We start from the raw sequence: 18,619 nt of genomic DNA, 5'->3' as shown, positions 1-18,619 counted from the left end.
GAATACTGAACGCAGATGTGAAGCAGGCCTTACTGGTGTTCTTAAAATCATATACTTCCTCTTCAGGTTCTGTAACATACATGCACATTGAAAACATTTTGCTTGAAGAGTTATTGTTATTTATGGCTGCTATATTTCAATTGAGCTTTGTTTTCTAGTCTTATGGTAACAAGAAACTTTTTGAAATAGATGTATCAAGGCCAGTGCAAAGAAAAAGTGGAAAAGCAGTCCATCGAAACCAATCACCTTGATACTTTCACTTTAAAGGTTATCTAAAAAATACGTGGTGGGATTTGACTGGTTACAATGTGCATATACTTTATTACCTTTCCTCTACACCAGTTTGAACACCGTACATACCCACCATTGACTTTGCTTTGTTTTTCTCTCCACAACTCCATACCAAGGAATAATAGACATATTATTACTATTACTAATACTTTGTATTAATATTTTGCAGTGTTATAATACATCACTGCTCTAAAATAGTTGAATATAATCCCAGACACCTTGATTGAATTGAGATGTACAAATTATATTGTACAATAAGATATACAGTTTGTCCAACAAGTTCAGACATACAAAATGGTGCTTCTTTAAATCTTTTCTTCATGCAAAAAGAAAACTTTGAGCTATTATTGTTAAAAGTATGAAAAGATTCTCAGAATTAGAGGTAATGGAGCTGCCTGCGAATGTAAATCTCTTACACCAAGCCATGATGAATGCAAAGTCCATTGCTTTTGTCCAGATCTCTTACACATCTGTCAATTCTATAATTCTAAAGACTATAACTCTATACTCTTGGTCAGAAAGTTTCCTATATATTGCGTCTTGTAAAACGTTATTTGTATGTTTGTTAATCCAAATTAACCATGCCAGCGAGAAGAAGTAGTTTTCATGTATTATGACATTGGTTTCCTTTTCTATTTGATAAGCAAACAAGCACCTGTTGTCTAGTAATATGGTAAGATGCCTGTCAACAAAGGCAATGGAGTGGCAACTCAGGCTGTCAGTAAGCAGGCCTTGGGGAGGTGTTTGTTTGTAGTCACATGAATGAAGAGCCTGTCTGGACACATCTAAGAAAGTACATCAGTATATAAACACCTGAATGAAAGATGTCAATAAATAATGTATCCTTAGGGATGGCGTCCATTAAGAAAGCATCTGTTAGTTGATGAATAATGTCAATGGGATGTAGTAAACAGCCATGTATAAAGACACATTACATTCAATGAAGTCTTGTCATCTATTTAGTTGCAGACACCCACAGTTTCACGATCTGTAATATTAGCTACAGCATTCACAGGGGATGTTTTATTACCATTAGAAAAATTCTTGTGGTTGTCATTTTTCCACATTATTAACATGTTAGTAATTAAGTGAAGGGGATATGTTGCAAGCCTCACTGGTTCCCAGTAAATGATCAACCAGTAATATGTCAGAGCCTTAAATAGCATATTTTACATAAACAGTAAAGTACACAGCCATGGATTGTTAGAAAAGACTTGTTCTTTATATCTGCGTGTTTTATTCAAGTAAGAATCAAAGCCATTGTGTGACTTGTCTAAGAGCAAAATTAAATAGTACCAGCTTTCAGAGAAAATGCTGTATTTCTTTTCTTTTAAGCAATGTTATTTATATAATTGTTAGTTTTATTAACGTTGAATATTCTAGTGGGATATTTTACTTGACATAAAATATGTATTAATAGCATAATAAAGAATAGTAAATGAATGATGAAACAATCCCATTTGTGGCTGACCGGTGTCACTCAGCAAGTCAACCATATTTCTAATTCCATTATTTTCCAAGAAGATAAGAACAAAAAGTACTCAGCCTGAAGATTCTTCTGGATCACCTGAAGATTCTTCTGGATCGCCTGAAGAGAGGGTTAATTTCTGCTTCCTTGGTGATCTGCTGTAAAATAATGTCTGATTCCCTGGTGGTTTAAAGTGATGGCAAAGTTTATGTCCCTTTCTATAGTGTTCTATAGCAATGTTTTTCAACAGTTTCAGGCAAAATATCCCCTAGTGCGAAACCGAGTACCCCCAAAATTACTTATACATGTTAATAAAATAAGTCATCATTTGGAGTCTCCATTAACAGTTATATAATGGCCCCTTCAGTGCCTCACATATAATATAATGGCCCCCACATTGTCCCACATGTAATATAGTGTCCCAATAGTGCCACCATGTAAAATATAATGCCCCCACACATAATGCCTCCACAATACCACCACATATAATATAATGGCCCCCACATTGCCTACATGTTATTTATTTTTCTTATTTGTATAGTGACAGTATATTCTGCATATAATGCAGTATAATGGCCCATGCATATAATATAATGGCTTCCATGATCAGCAATGTTTAAGAGGCAGAGTAATGTGTACAGCAATGAACACCTCCTTCAGTACTGATAGAAGCACTCATTGCACTTGTAAAGTAAGGATGGCATGTACAGTGTTTATTTATTTATTTTGCTTGCTTATATTGTGCCATCATATTCCGCAGTTCTTAAAAAAAAAAATTGTCAGTCACTGTCCCTTCTAGGGCTCACAATCTACGAGGGGGGACCCAAAAGTTTCCAGAATGAGGCTGCTGCGCGCGCAGTTTTCATAGTACGCGATTCTGCAGCTAGTTATTTGCTCAACCACGCCTTCTCAGTCAGTGTGCCAAGCGGTGTTGATGTGGAAGGTTTCGTCTACCCGCAGTGAATTTTCTTGCAAGAGCTGTTTTGTCCAGCTGTCGCTCATCAAGTGAAGTCCAATGTGAAGACAATGGTCATTTGGTTTTTCGATGCAAAAGGGATTGTGCACTCGGAATTCGTTCCAACAGGTCAGACCATCAACCAGGTTTTCTACTTGGGGGTTCTCAATAGGTTGTGCAACAGTGTGCAGCGAAAAAGGCCCGAAATGTGGCAGTCTGGTGATTGGTTTTTCCACCACAACAATGCCCCAGCCCACACCGCCATCTCGGTGACCACTTTCATGGCAAGAAATGGCATGGCTGTCTTGCCCCTCCCACCCTATTCACCCGATATGGCTCCCAGTGACTTTTTTTTATTCCCGCAAATGAAGAGAAACCTCAAGGAGAAGCGTTTCACCAACGTGGAGGAGGTGAAGAGGAAAACAACAGAGGTGCTTGCAGACATCAAAGTAGGTGAGTTTAAAAAATGTTTTGAACAATGGCAGACGAGATTTGACAAGTGTATTGCCGCTAAAGGAGAGTACTTTGAAGGAGATTGAAGGAATTTTGTACAAAAAAATAAATACACACTTCAAAAACAACTTTTCTGGAAACTTTTGGGACCCCCTCATACATTCCCTATCATTATGTCTTTGGAGTATTGGAGGAAACCAGAATACCTGAAGGAAACCCACACAAACACATGGAGGACTCCAGTGCTGCAAGGTGAAGAACCACAGGTTTAGAGTAATAGCAAAGTTAATTTCTATTTCCTAGGTGGTCTAGATTAATGGAAACTGTTAATGCAAGTTTTTTAAGATCAGAGAAACCTGTTTGTAAGAGAACTGAATGTGCTCGATTCATTATGTATGACCATGATTTTTCCTATGAATGGTATGGAGCATTTGGCTCTGTGTGGGCGATTTTCTAACCTTGGGCTATAAGACATACATTTTAGAAAGACACCTCACAGTCCAAAACATATGGTACATCCACAAGATATAGCAAGATAGCGTATAGATTTACATTTATAGTTTTGATAGCATTAACGATTCACAGTGGAGGTTACATAATGGGGATTTAGATACCTGAATCACAGTTGCGCATTAATTAGAGATGAGCGTACAGTCGAACACCAGGTGGCAAACTCACAAAAAATTTGTATCCCCTCCCACCTTCCCTGGCGCTTTTTTTTTGCACCAATAACTGCGCAGGGAAGGTGGGACAGGAACTACAACAACGGAGGCATAAAAAAAAAATCGGAAAAAGTAATTGGCTGCCTAAATCAAGTGACCTCCAATTTATATGAATAGTGAATTCAATATCCGGTTAATATGAGTAGCTGAGCTGAGTGCACGGCCAGCTCTGCTTCATCTTTGGTGTAGCAGTGCTGGCCGTGCGCTCATCTTGACTGCATCTCCGGTGTATCCGAACTGAGCGCACAGCCAGCACTGCTACATCTCAGCATAGGAATGCATTGACCAGCGTTGATTGGCCGAATGCCATACAGAGTACAGCATTCGGCCAATCAAAGCTGGTTCTGCCAGAGGAGGCGGAGTCTAATATCGGTCCACAGCAGTCTCCATTCTGGTCCAATCTTAGACTCCGCCTCCTCACAGACGAGCCTCTGGCAGAACCAGCGTTGATTGGCCAAATGCTGTACTCTGTATGGCATTTGGTCAATCAACACTGGTCAGTGCATTCCTATGAGAAAAAGTCAGCTTGCGTATACCGCAAGCTGACAGGGATCCCAACGTAATAAAGTGATTTGGGCATGTTAGATGCCCCCAGACATGCTTCCCCTGCTGTCCCAATTGCATTCCAGGGTGTTGGCATTATTTCCTGGGGTGTCATAGTGGACTTGGTGACTCTCCTGAGTCGAATAGTGGTTTCCCCCTTAACGAGTATTTATTCCCCATAGACTATAATGGGGTTCGACATTTGATCGAACAGTCGAGTATTGAGCGGCTACTCGAATCGAATTTCGAACTTCGAACATTTCACTGTTCGCTCATCTCTAGTATAAATCATTATTCCTGAGTATCGACACTCTATGATACTTTAGTTTACTACTGTGATGAACTAAAAATTTTGTGTTAAAGTAAAAATTTAAACTAAAGAGAGAGAAATTCTACAAAGCTGGTTTATATTAGGATTTCTGTTTTCATTAAAATATTTGCGTTTGATAGCACTTCATTGTATGTATAAACCCTCGCCAAAAGCATGTGATGCAAATCACTTAAATACAGGCCTAGTGTTGTGTGGGCTTTTGCCTTCCTTCATGTTCTGACATCATTTTTTTCACTATTTTATTAGAAGTGATTTGCAGGAAAGTATTTCATTACATGCATTTCTAATAGAAGTAGTATTAGTAATATTATAATTTAATTAGGTGTTTCTATTATTATTTATTATTTTATAATTTTATTATAAATTTATTATTTATAAGATTAGCAAAAATATATATACATATACATACTTGACATGTCCAGCTTGGATATGTTTGTATACCCATATGATCAGTACACAGTGAGCATATTGTGGTATATATTGGCTCTACACAGGGCTCTGCAGACAATTTAGTTGAATACAGTACAGTAACATTTAATGACTTACATGTGAAGTTTCTGACTAATCCTTTACATTTCCAATCGATTTCTCTTTCATCTGGAACACCATGACCACTTCTTCCAGTCTCTGTAAAGTTTGCAGCACAGACATTTTAGGCTCCTCACTTTTCCAGACACCTGACCTACATTGTCCTCACCAGCACACCCATCCTGCTACTACACCCGGCTATAAATGTATAATATAGAGATGAGAAGAGATAGAGATGAGCGAGTAGTATTCGAAACGTTCGAATAGTATGCACCCATAGGAATGAATGGACGCAGCTGGCACGCAGGGGGTTAAGCGGCAGGACGCCGGTCCCGTCTGCATGCTGGCCGGCTCCATTCATTCCTATGGGTGCGTGCTATTCGAAACTGCCGTTTCGAATACTACTCGCTCATCTCTAATAGCCATCCATAATGAATATTACCCCCAAGTGCATCTTTAAATTAATAATTTCCCTGTGCACCTCTTTAAATAGTGACCCTTGTTAATAATGCCCCAGTTGTTTCCTAATTAAAAGATTTTTTTTTAAAAAAAAGGGAAAAAAAGTTATTGGGGTTCCAATACCCTGAACCCCCAGGATCAGCTATTTGAATGAACCGTGGTACCTGTGTAAGCACATATAGGGAAACCCTAATGGGAAACTGTCGGCGTTTCCATTGGTATAATTGATATGATGCGATTTCAAGAACTGCGACTGTTTTGGAAATCGCAGCATCTATGCTGCGCATATTTTACTGCAAGGTGGGGATAGGATGGGGGCCCACATGGCGAAAAAAAATGTGGCATTCTAGCAAATCCCATCCACATATTGCGGAAAAATATGTGCAACCATTGCGAAATTGGAAATTGCGGCATGTCAATTATACTTGTGGAAACGCTGGTGGTTTCCATATAGGTGTATTGAAAACAGAAAGCCCACAGGGACTTTCTGTAAAAAGCGCTTTTTTGCTACAACCCGCTACGTGAGGCCTTAGCCTTAATAAAGAACAAGTGCCACTTTAGTTAAATTAATTGACCTGATCCCCTTGACATAAATACTGAGCCCCTAATGACCCTTTTAAGGGACTCTTATATAAATAACCTCCCCCCTCGTATTCATAATACCCTCTAATAACCCTTATAAAAATTACTCCCTTATGTTGATAATGCCCCCTAATAACACATATATAAATGACCCCCTTATGTTGATAATGCCCCCTAATGCCACCTTCCTTATAGTTAAAATTCCCCCTACACTATTAATATACCCACAACTGCACTAAAAAAAACAAAAAAAACCTGCGATCCTTAGCTGAACGGAGCCTGGACCGCCTCCTCACTGTCCAATGGACGTCTGTGTCTGAGCCCCAGCAGTGCGATGTGACGTTATTGCGCTGCCGCCTATGCTGAGAAGCTGACATCAGTCTGGGTTTTCAGGGTCTTGTAAACTGCAGGCCTGTATTGGCTTGCAGTTTGCAAGACTGTTAAGTTGCAGGATACTTTATAACTAGATCAGTGTCTGCAGACACCAATGTATGTGATGTACTTGAAGAGAAAAGGAAATGGTGGAATTACCTCCAGGCAAGTGGAATGTGATGTCACATCTGAAATTTAAATCCATTTTAAAGTGACTTACATAGGTCCAGGGTTGTCAATATCAAAAGTCCAGGATAGTCAATATATTATATACATAGCATTCTCTGTTCCACCAAGATTTTGCAATGGGCAAATCATATAAAGCATATTGGAAAACCAAGGAATTAGAAGGGTTCCTTCAAGATGTCAGCTAAGCTAAAGTCACACTCTCTGAAAGATAACAGATTGAGACAAATCACAAGCAGACATGTTGGCTCTTCAAATAGTTAATGTTTTTATTGAGTATATTGAGAAGTCTGGAAATGAAAACCAGAAGGTCTCCACAATATGTTGTTTTATTCAGGCTACAGGCTACATTAATGACAAAGGGTTATTGATGTAGACTCTGATGGACTCCCATGAAATGTAAGTAATGTTATTGCACATCAATATCATGTGCTAATAGTTTGCTACAGTCAATAATAAATAATGAACAGGAAGTAAGTCAAATCCTATTCAACACAGTTGTGAATTATTGTATGTGCATTAAACACTATAACACTATTTAAATGTACAGATGTTGACCGGATATATTAAGATTCGTCTTGGTATAATTATTGATTAATTAATACTTTGTGCACTTGACAACAAAGAAAAGCTTCTGTCTCTCCATAGGGATCTCTTTTAAAAGAGGTGATCCGGCACTGGGAAGAATTAAATTGTACGGTATATGTGCTTTAAAACAGGTTGTCTGCCTCTAAAGTAAAAGTTCGGGCTTTAATACGCCCTGTAATGAGCTCTTTAAAAGTCTTCTCACTTCTGAGCTGAGACCACAATAACATTTCAGTAACTAGCTTGATGTCTAATGGAAGTCATGCTTTATAACAGACTATTTCTAGATTGCAGGATGCAAAACTATGCTAGTATTCTAATATTCCTATGTAAAATTTTTATATTTAGATAAAAAGTTTTCAGTACCAATACGATTTGATATCTGTAGGACTGGCGTACTAATGGATTACAAAATTCTTCTAAGATTTTGTTGCCTTTCTGAGTTTACCTATGCAACTGTATTACATTTTGACCATGTACAGTGAGATCGGAAAGCTTTACTACAGTGACACGTGTCAGACTGGCGGATCTGTGCAGAATTGTTGCACTTCTAATATTCCAAATGATGCAAGCGGGTCAAATCATCAATAAATTGTAACTTCATATCTCTTACGGCAAGCTTCACATTAGCTTAATGTGGGATTATCTTCTTCTGGAAGCTGGGGGTGAGTCTTGTGTCAGATCCTCAGCCCAAAAAAAGGGAATGACACTAGAGGTGAGCAGTTTTTCAAAAATTCCATTCGGCAGCTTCGCCAAATTTTCCATTATGATTTGATTTGAATTAAGTTGTGGCACATCGTATTAAAAAAACTGCTATTTCCTGGCTGCAGAGAGCCTGTATAGTGGTAGAGAATAGAGATGAGCGAACAGTGTTCTATCGAACACATGTTCGATCGGATATCAGGCTGTTCGATGTGTTCGATTTGAATCGAACATCACGTGGCAAACTCCAAAAAAATTCGATTCCCCTCCCACCTTCCCTGGTGCTTTTTTTGCACCAATAACAGCGCAGGAGAGGTGGGACAGGAACTACGACACCGGAGGCATCGAAAAAAATCGGAAAAAGTCATTGGCTGCCGAAATCAGGTGACCTCCATTTTAGACGAATAGTGGATTTCAAATCCGGGTCATATGAGAATGTGAACTTTGTGACTAAGAGACAGGGATAGCTGTACAGGCAGGGATAGCTAGGGATAACCTTTATTTAGGTAGGAATGTTATTAAAAATAACTTTTTGGGGCTCTATCGGGTGTGTAATTGTGATTTTTGTGACACAAACTTTTTCCCATAGGAATGCATTGGCCAGCGCTGATTGGCCAGAGTACGGAATTCGACCAATCAGTGCTGGCTCTGCTGGAGGAGGCGGAGTCTAAGATCGCTCCACACCAGTCTCCATTCAGGTCCGACCTTAGACTCCGCCTCCTCCGGCAGAGCCAGTGCTGATTGGCCGAAGGCTGGCCAATGCATTCCTATGGGAATGCAGAGACTTAGCAGTGCTGAGCCAGTTCTGCTCAACTACACCGTGTGCCGGTCAGCCCATCTGATATAGCAGAGCCGAGTGTGCACACTCGGCTCTGCTACATCAGATGTAGCAGAGCCGAGGGTACACTAGAACCCTTATGCACACTCGGCTCTGCTACATCAGATGTAGCAGAGCCGAGTGTGCACACTCGGCTCTGCTATATCAGATGGCCTGACCGGCACACGGTGTAGTTGAGCAGAACTGGCTCAGCACTGCTACCAATAGGAATGCATTGGCCAGCCTTCGGCCAATCAGCGCTGGCTCTGCCGGAGGAGGCGGAGTCTAAGGTCGGACCTGAATGGAGACTTGTGTGGAGCAATCTTAGACTCCGCCTCCTCCAGCAGAGCCAGCGCTGATTGGTCGAATTCCGTACTCTGGCCAATCAGCGCTGGCCAATGCATTCCTATGGATTCCTATATCCACACTCGGCTCTGCTACATCACACACTCGGCTCTGCTATATCAGATGGGCTGACCGGCACATCAGATGTAGCAGAGCCAAGTGTGCACACTCGGCTCTGCTACATCTGATGTAGCAGAGCCGAGTGTGCACACTCGGCTCTGCTATATCAGATGGGCTGACCGGCACACGGTGTAGTTGAGCAGAACTGGCTCAGCACTGCTACCAATAGGAATGCATTGGCCAGCCTTCGGCCAATCAGCGCTGGCTCTGCCGGAGGAGGCGGAGTCTAAGGTCGGACCTGAATGGAGACTGGTGTAGAGCGATCTTAGACTCCGCCTCCTCCAGCAGAGCCAGCGCTGATTGGTCAAATTCCATACTCTGGCCAATCAGCGCTGGCCAATGCATTCCTATGGGGAAAAGTTAGCTTGCGAAAATCGCAAGCTGACAGGGATTTCCATGAAATAAAGTGACTTTTATGCCCCAGACATGCTTCCCCTGCTGTCCCAGTGTCATTCCAGGGTGTTGGTATCATTTCCTGGGGTGTCATAGTGGACTTGGTGACCCTCCAGACACGGATTTGGGTTTCCCCCTTAACAAGTATATGTTCCCCATAGACTATAATGGGGTTCAAAACCCGTTCGAACACTCGAACAGTGAGCGGCTGTTCGAATCGAATTTCGAACCTCGAACATTTTAGTGTTCGCTCATCTCTAGTAGAGAACACTGTGCCTTGCAGTGGTTTTTAGCGATGTCCCACTAGGGAACCTGAACCAGCGATACTCTGATACTGTAATGTCTCGGTGCTGCTCGTCCAATTCCCTTTAATAGTCCTTGCAGACCGAGATGGTATGGACATTTGCATATAAGGTAAAGCGTTTCCTCCCCCTTCAATCCTTCTATTTTTCCAGAGCCAGCACACAGGGGGTCTATTAATGCGCCATCTTGTGGATGTTTTTGTGAACTACACCTGCCTATACTTTGCCATTGTAATTTGAGTTGTCAGTGTGAAGGTGTGTCCAGTACAATCAGGTGACCTTCAGGACTGGCCTGGAGGAGGAGGGGTTACAGCCCCCTCTAGGGGGGTTGGGGACCTTGTGCTTTGGCCCTTGGTGTAGAGATAGCAGCTGACAAAGCACATGGGGAACTGAAAATGGCAGCAAAATCTGAGAGTACATCCAACAGAGATGGCTGTTCCTCTGTCCTCAAGATTCTCCTCAGAGAGTGTTTTCCTCTGAAGTTCCAAGCTCACAAGCACTAAAAGCTTATGGACCTGCCTATCCATACATCTGAGACCTCACAGGTATTTCTCTATTCAAGTAAGTCTTTGGGACAAATCTATATTTAAGAAGCCCATAGCTAGTCTGGCAGAAATTGAGGGTCTCCCGCTGCTGAAAAAAAATTGTATTTTCTATTCTAAATACGTGTACCCAGTTGTTGAGGACTAACCCCCTGGATACAGGCCATCTTTACAAGTATATACAAGTTAACTACCCAAGCAACTACTAATTAATCTATCCAAAGCATTCTGCCTCCATCATCTGCTAACTGGACACTACCTACAAAGATCGCTGTATTGTATGTGAAGAATTACTACATATGTACATTTATATTACTTTGTCCTGCTAGTAAAAAGAACAATGGCTACCCCCGAAGCCTGGTTGTCTGTTGTCATTGTCAGATATCAGAGTGGGGGTGGGTAGTCGGGGACATCAAAAAGGAGATTTTGTGCACATTTGGGACCCAGGGACCCCCTGAAATCCGGCCACACCTGATATATTACCCATGATACCAGCCCTGGCCCTCCTGAGTGTTACAATACCAACCATGCATAGACTGCAATACACATTCTTTCTATAGAGGAAGTCAGCCTATGCAGATGCATAGGCTGATTTCCTCAATGCTGGGCAAGATCAACGAGGTACTGGGGGCTACTAGCAGCCCAGGGTCACTGGCCAGACCCCAGGCTGCAGAAGATGCATATCAGCACCCCTCTATCTCCACGGGGGATACTGAGGGGAGCATGTACTATGGCAAACCCCTTGGATGGTGTGGTCATGTTTGACCGCGGCATCTAAGGGGTTAAAATCTGCGACTGGAGCTGTTCTCTGACGGGGGACTATGGAGCAGGTGTTAGCTGACAGTTACAGCTAACACCCACTCCCGACGCCGTGGGTATTCGCGAAGGGGTTAAAGGGCTGGGACATCACAGGGTTGGCTGGCTGCTGATTGTCTGCACGTATGGCATTGTGGGTGATCCTGCATTCCCAGAGTTCCTTGCCCCATGTCCTAACGTGCAGCAGCCGTTTTTAGAAAAAAATTAATTTGTTACCATGAAGCATGAGGAAATCCAGATTTCATTCAAATCGAATATTTCCTGAATTTCGGATTGAATTCCACTTAGGCAGCTTCGATTCGCTCATCTCGAACTGACACTATGTATAGGTACTGATAATACCTACATTATTTCAGTTTGTTATGGCAACCACTTACTTATTCAATGGCATATATAATTTATAAGAGAAATTTTATGCCACTGTGATTATGCTGTTACAGCAGGGGTATTGCTGAAGTAATGATTCTTGTTCATATTGTATCATTCATGCTTGATTGTTTGACTTTCATACAGTGTTTTCATATCTTGTGCAATGCTGGTTCATAGACATTGATATTGTGTGCAGGGCTCTTTAAGTAGTTTTCTCCCATAATTCTCTGTTTCTGTTACTCCTCCCTTCTTGTTGCATCTTCTTCCTGGATATGTGTTATTCAGTCTGTAACCACTGAGCAACCATCTTGTATAGCTCAGAAAGGAATTGTGTTTTGACCGTATGGCATATCATCTCTCAAGGTAAAGACAAATAAACTACCTGAAGCAACTCCATTGCATCTCTCCACATGCAACCTGGGAACGCAGGGAATGAAATGTCAGCGCGTTCTGCTATCTGCCATTAGCTTACATACGGGAATTACAATCTCACATCTTCAGAGATTTCTCTAACATGCATCTGTGGCAAAATAGTCAAAACACAACTTTCTAGTTAAAACAAGTTATATCTGCAGCTCCTGCAGGATCTACAGACAGCCTGCAAGCAAGCACAGTCAGAATACAGCATAATCTGCAGGACGCCACACAGCCTGCAGGTGAGCTCAAAGCTGTCCTCCATCTCGAGCACATGTTCTCCTCACCACAGTGAAATAAGGGACAGTGCCATCTTTATTGACATTTTCCACACAAAGGCACCATGTCCACAAGGAGCTATGTGGATTCCCCTGTCACTGCATCTGGGACAGTGCATCCTGCTATCAGGGACTCAGATGTGCAGGAATCAGACTCCATGTTTCAGGATGTACAAATTGAGCGATTAAAACGTGTCAGTAAACCCACGCAAAAGATTAGAGAGAACTTTGAAATAACTAAAGAAGAGTTCTGTGATAATCTTGATGAATTATGGCGAAGAACTGAACACTATATAGCAGCGCTCTCACGCCATGACAGTGACGCAGCAAAATTGGTCACTACACTAAACCGCTTATCTGCCGCCTATGAACGCTATCAGCGACTGTCCGCAAAATACGTCACATTCCTGAGTAACGCTGATTTTGATGATGCTATAGCAGAGCTAACTGAGAGGGAGAACCTATTCCAAACGAAAGATGCCGCAGTGAAAAACGCCAGAGATAAGGCAGAACTCCGCATCGCACACCTACAAGAAGTAAGGTCCCATCGGTCTACTTCATCCAAACATATGCTGTCATCCTCCAGATCCTCTCGTTCCAGAAGGTCAGCATTACATGACAAGCTTATTGAGATCCGTGCTGATGCAGAGGAGGCCAGTGTCAGACGGTCCTTTGCTGAGAAGGAAGCAGAAATGGCGCAAAGGCAAGCAGAGGCAAAAGCTGAAATGGCGAAGAAGGAAGCAGAGGCAAAAGCTGAAATGGCGAAGAAGGAAGCAGAGACAGAAGCTCAACTAAAAATTCTCCAAATGGAAAGGGAGGAAGCAGCTGCCTTAGCCAAGCTAAAGGTTCTTGAACAAGCATTAGATCAAGACGCCGACCTAGACTGCTCCATCCCTGCAGAAGTGGAAGACCCAGCTGACCGCACTGCCAATTATGTGCTGAAGCGATCATCTCCTGCACCGCCTACTAAGTTACATGCACCAGCACCACTCCAAACCGACTACATGGCTGTATCTGTGAAGCAGCAGATGATGCCACCTATCCAGAGCAAGGTAATTTCCAGCATCACACATGCAGATCCTCCAGAAACTAAACCACAGCTTAACCCTTATGCTACATCATTTCACCCCGATTCATCTCGGCCCCATATGCCAGAGAATCTATATGCCCCAGAGATATCACAAGGTAATCTGGTGACACGAGGTGGGAGATCAGACATGTCGGACTTTGCCAGATATATGATACGCAGGGAGCTGATAAACAATAGTCTCTCAAAGTTCGATGACCATGCTGAGAATTATAGAGCCTGGAAATCCACCTTTGAAGCAGTGATCAATGATCTTAACCTCACTGCCAAAGAAAAACTTGACTTGCTTGTTAACTGGTTAGGCCCAGATTCTGCAGAATGTATAAAGACATTGAGAGCAGTTCATGCGGGCCACTCAGAGGAAGGTCTTGCTGCGGCATGGGAGAGACTTGAACAGACTTATGGCAGTTCTGAAGCTATAGAAAGTGCCTTATTTAAGAGACTTCATATGTTCCCAAAAATCACCAACAAGGACAACCGCAAGCTTCAAGATCTGAGCGACCTACTAAAGGAATTAGAGTTAGCCAAAATGGACCCACGTCTGTCAGGTCTGAGTTACCTTGACACATCTCATGGTGTTAATCCAGTGGTATCCAAACTACCATATGGCATGCAAGAAAAATGGGCCGACCTAGGTTCCAGATATAAAAGAGACCACAATGTGTCCTTCCCTCCTTTCTCTTATTTTTCCAGATTTATCAGTGACCAAGCTCGGAAAAAGAATGATCCCAGCTTTGACTTCACAGAATCCTCTCTACCAGCTTCATCATCATGTTCAAGGTATGAAACAAGCAAACGTAGAGACTTAAGGGGAACAGTATCTGTTAGGAAGACAGACGTCCCAATCACTGCACCCTGCACCACCAAACAGGACACTCCTGTCCTTAAAGATAAAGACCCTAATAGTACGTGCCCTATCCACAAAAGGCCTCATCCCCTGAAAGAGTGTAGAGGACTTAAGGCAAAGACTTTGCAAGAACGCAGAGACATGCTCAAGGAGCTAGGAGTCTGTTACAAGTGTTGTGCTTCTTCAAAACATTTTGCTAAAGACTGTAAGGCTGTCATCAAGTGTACTGAATGCAGTAGCGACAAACATGTCACAGCCATGCATCCTACCTCTTCATCTGACAACTCACAACCTCAAGCAGCATCTAAAGCCGTCACTGCGCATGGTGGGGAGCCATCGGCTCAAGTTTCAGCTACTACCACTGTCTCCTCCTCCTGCATGGAAGTATGTGGCAAGGAGAATGGTCCCAAGTGCTGTGCCAAGGTGTGCTTGGTGAATGTCTACCCAGAAGGGCAATCCGAAAAGGCCATCAGGATGTATGCCATAATAGACGAACAAAGCAACAGGTCTCTAGCAAAGCCTAAGTTCTTCGAGATCTTCGGTATAGAAGGAGAAGCAATACCATACACTCTTAACACTTGTTTTGGTCGCATAGAGACTTCTGGCAGGAGAGCCACTGGATACGTTATCTCTCCAATTAACAGGAATATTCACATATCCCTACCAACGTTAATTGAATGTGACCAGATGCCTGATGATAGGGAAGAAATTCCTACGCCGGAAGCTGCATATCATCATTCCCACTTGAGACACCTGGCTAAGGAGATTCCTCCTATGGACGTGAATGCTGACATCCTGCTCTTGCTCGGAAGAGACATTCTCAGAATACATAAGGTAGGTCAACAATGCAATGGTCCACATGATGCTCCATATGCACAAAGACTTGACTTAGGTTGGGTAATCATTGGCAATGTATGTCAGGATAAGAGTCTCATGTCATTTCAAGTGAACTCCTTTAAAACCTTTGTGCTCAACAATGGACGCACAACCTACTTTAAGCCATACCTTCATCACTATGAGGCAAAGGAACATCTTCCTAACTTAAAAAGGGCACCAGACATCGTCCCTACACCTTATGACGACTTAGGAGCCACAGTGTTTCACACAACACAAGATGACAACAGAGTAGCTTTATCCATGGAAGATAAAGACTTTATCAAAATAATGGACAGTGAATGCTTCAAGGATCAATCTAACCATTGGGTTGCACCCTTACCCTTTCGGACTGGGAGGGCCAGACTTCCTGACAACCGGGAACAAGCATTATCTAGATTCATCTCCTTGCAACGTACGCTGAGAAACAAGCCTGAGATGAAAGATCACTTTGTGGCATTCATGGAAAGGATATTCCGCAACAATCACGCAGAGCCAGCTCCACCTCTGCAAGAGCATGAAGAATGCTGGTATCTTCCTTCCTTTGGAGTATATCACCCACGAAAATTCGACTCAAGTGCCAAACATCATGGCGTATCTCTGAATGACGTTCTCCTCACGGGTCCAAACCTGACCAACAACCTGGTAGGGGTGCTAATGAGATTCAGAAAGGAGCCAGTTGCCATTACAGCTGACATTGAGCAAATGTTCCATTGTTTTATTGTACGAGAAGACCACAGGAATTACCTGAGGTTTCTGTGGCACAGAGACAGTGATACCAACAAGGAAATGATTGAATACCGCATGAGAGTGCACGTGTTCGGCAACAGTCCTTCACCTGCGGTTGCAACATATGGCCTACGAAGGACTGCTTCTGATGGTGAATCAGAATTTGGAAAGGATGCTCGTCACTTTGTCGAAAAAGACTTCTACGTGGACGACGCACTCAAGTCCTTGCCTACTGCTGAGGAAGCCATAGACTTGCTGAGAAGGACTCAAGGTATGCTGTCCAGAGCCTGTCTGAGGTTGCATAAAATAGCCTCCAACAGTATTGCTGTCATAAAAGCTTTCCAGCCCAGCGATCATGCCACAGAATTCAGAGACTTAAACCTAGGCATAGACGATCCTCCGGTGCAGAGAAGTCTGGGTTTGAGATGGGACTTGTTAAACGATTCTCTTGGCTTCCAGGTTAATTGTGCAGACAAGCCGTTCACTAAGTGTGGAGTTCTCTCAGTGGTGAATAGCCTGTATGATCCACTGGGATTTGTAGCACCATTGACTGTACAGGGCAAATTCCTACTTCGGCAGCTCTCAGAGACGATTCAGGACTGGGATGCTCCACTGCCACATGACAAGCAGCCAAAGTGGGAGTCCTGGAAAGAATCCCTACATGCCTTGGACAGAACTCACATACCACGTTGCTACACTCCAGCATCTCTCACCACAAGCCAGAGAAGGGAAGTCCACATATTCTCGGATGCATCGACTGAGGCCATCGCAGCTGTTGCCTACTTGAAGGTAATCGACAACCGCACTAAAGCTCATATTGGATTTCTGTTTGGGAAAGCTAAACTAGCCCCTAAACCTGAACATACTATCCCGAGGCTTGAACTTTGTGGCGCTGTACTGGCTGTAGAGATCGCAGACTTTATACGGTATGAGCTGGACATTCATGTGGACAATGTTCAATTCTACACAGACAGCAAGGTTGTCCTGGGTTATATAAACAACCAGACAAAACGCTTCTACGTCTATGTTAGTAACCGCGTTGAAAGGATTAGGAAATCCTCTAAACCTGAGCAGTGGCACTATGTTCCATCTCATCTCAACCCTGCAGATTGTGCCACCAGACCATCATCGGTCAGTGCCTTTGCTAAATCCTCTTGGTTAACAGGTCCAGAATTCTTGCTGAACGAAGGAAAAGAAACATCTGGTCAAGACGTCTTCAATCTTCAAGATCCTGACAACGATCCTGAGATTCGTCCTGAAGTGAGTACCCTCATCACCAGGTCTGTAAGGAGGTCCGGCCTGGACTGTCACCACTTTGAACGCTTTTCTAGATGGCTGAAGCTTGTACGCACCATCGCAAGGTTAGTTCACATTGCACAGTGTTTTCACACCAAGAACGATAACTCTGAATGTCATGGTTGGCACATCTGTCACAAGCCCCTCTCTGCAGAAGACATTACACTAAGTGAGAAGTTAGTGATACGTAATGTACAGCAGAGGGCCTTTCACATGGAACTGAAATGTCTCCGTGACAAACTGGACATTCCTAAAAGCAGCCTTATTGTCAACTTGAAGCCAGTGATTGACAAACATGGTATGCTAAGGGTAGGTGGTCGCCTGAACAAGGCAGAGTTAGAGACATTTGAAAAGAATCCTCTCATTATTCCTGCCCACCACCATGTTACTACATTGCTCATACGGCATTATCATGAGAAAGTCAAGCAAAGAACATTTCAAGTACATTGACTCAGTTGACTCGTCACTGGACTATCCCAGGAACAGCGATACCGTGCATTTGACGCATTCAATTTTTTGAACTGTTCCTGAATACATGTTCACAGTTATTGTTATTTTTTCTTGTTTTTGCATTTTGTCTTTCAGGGTTCCAGAATATACCAGATGGACATTTATGTTAAGTAGTGAAATCCAAGGATTTCAGACGGGGAGTATGCTGTTACAGCAGGGGTATTGCTGAAGTAATGATTCTTGTTCATATTGTATCATTCATGCTTGATTGTTTGACTTTCATACAGTGTGTTTCATATCTTGTGCAATGCTGGTTCATAGACATCGATATTGTGTGCAGGGCTCTTTAACCCCTTCCCGACATTCGCCGTAATAGTACGGCGCTGCAGGGAAGGGCTTCCCGCACAGCGCTGTACTATTACTGCGGATGCATGGTGCGCACACAGAAACTGTGTGCGCACCATGCACAGCGGGTGTCAGCCATAATACACGGCTGACAATGCCCCGTAACACCCGCGGTCGGAACCGGGTCCGATCACGGGTGTTAACCCCTGAGATGCCGGTGATCAACATGACCACCGGCACCTCCGGGGTTACAACGTCATATGGTGCCGATCGGCACCCCCCGCGCCGGTTTCGGGGGGTGCCGGTGTTCGTAGGGGGCAGCCCGGGGTCTGATCAGTGACCCCGGGTCTGCCCCTTCACTTACCCCGTCCTCGCGCCTGGCCGATCCTGCCATAAATGAAGCTGTCAGCCTATGCGTC

This window comes from Leptodactylus fuscus, chromosome 1, assembly GCF_031893055.1.
Source record: "Leptodactylus fuscus isolate aLepFus1 chromosome 1, aLepFus1.hap2, whole genome shotgun sequence".
NCBI lineage: Eukaryota > Metazoa > Chordata > Amphibia > Anura > Leptodactylidae > Leptodactylus > Leptodactylus fuscus.
This window is presented reverse-complemented; position numbering follows the sequence as displayed.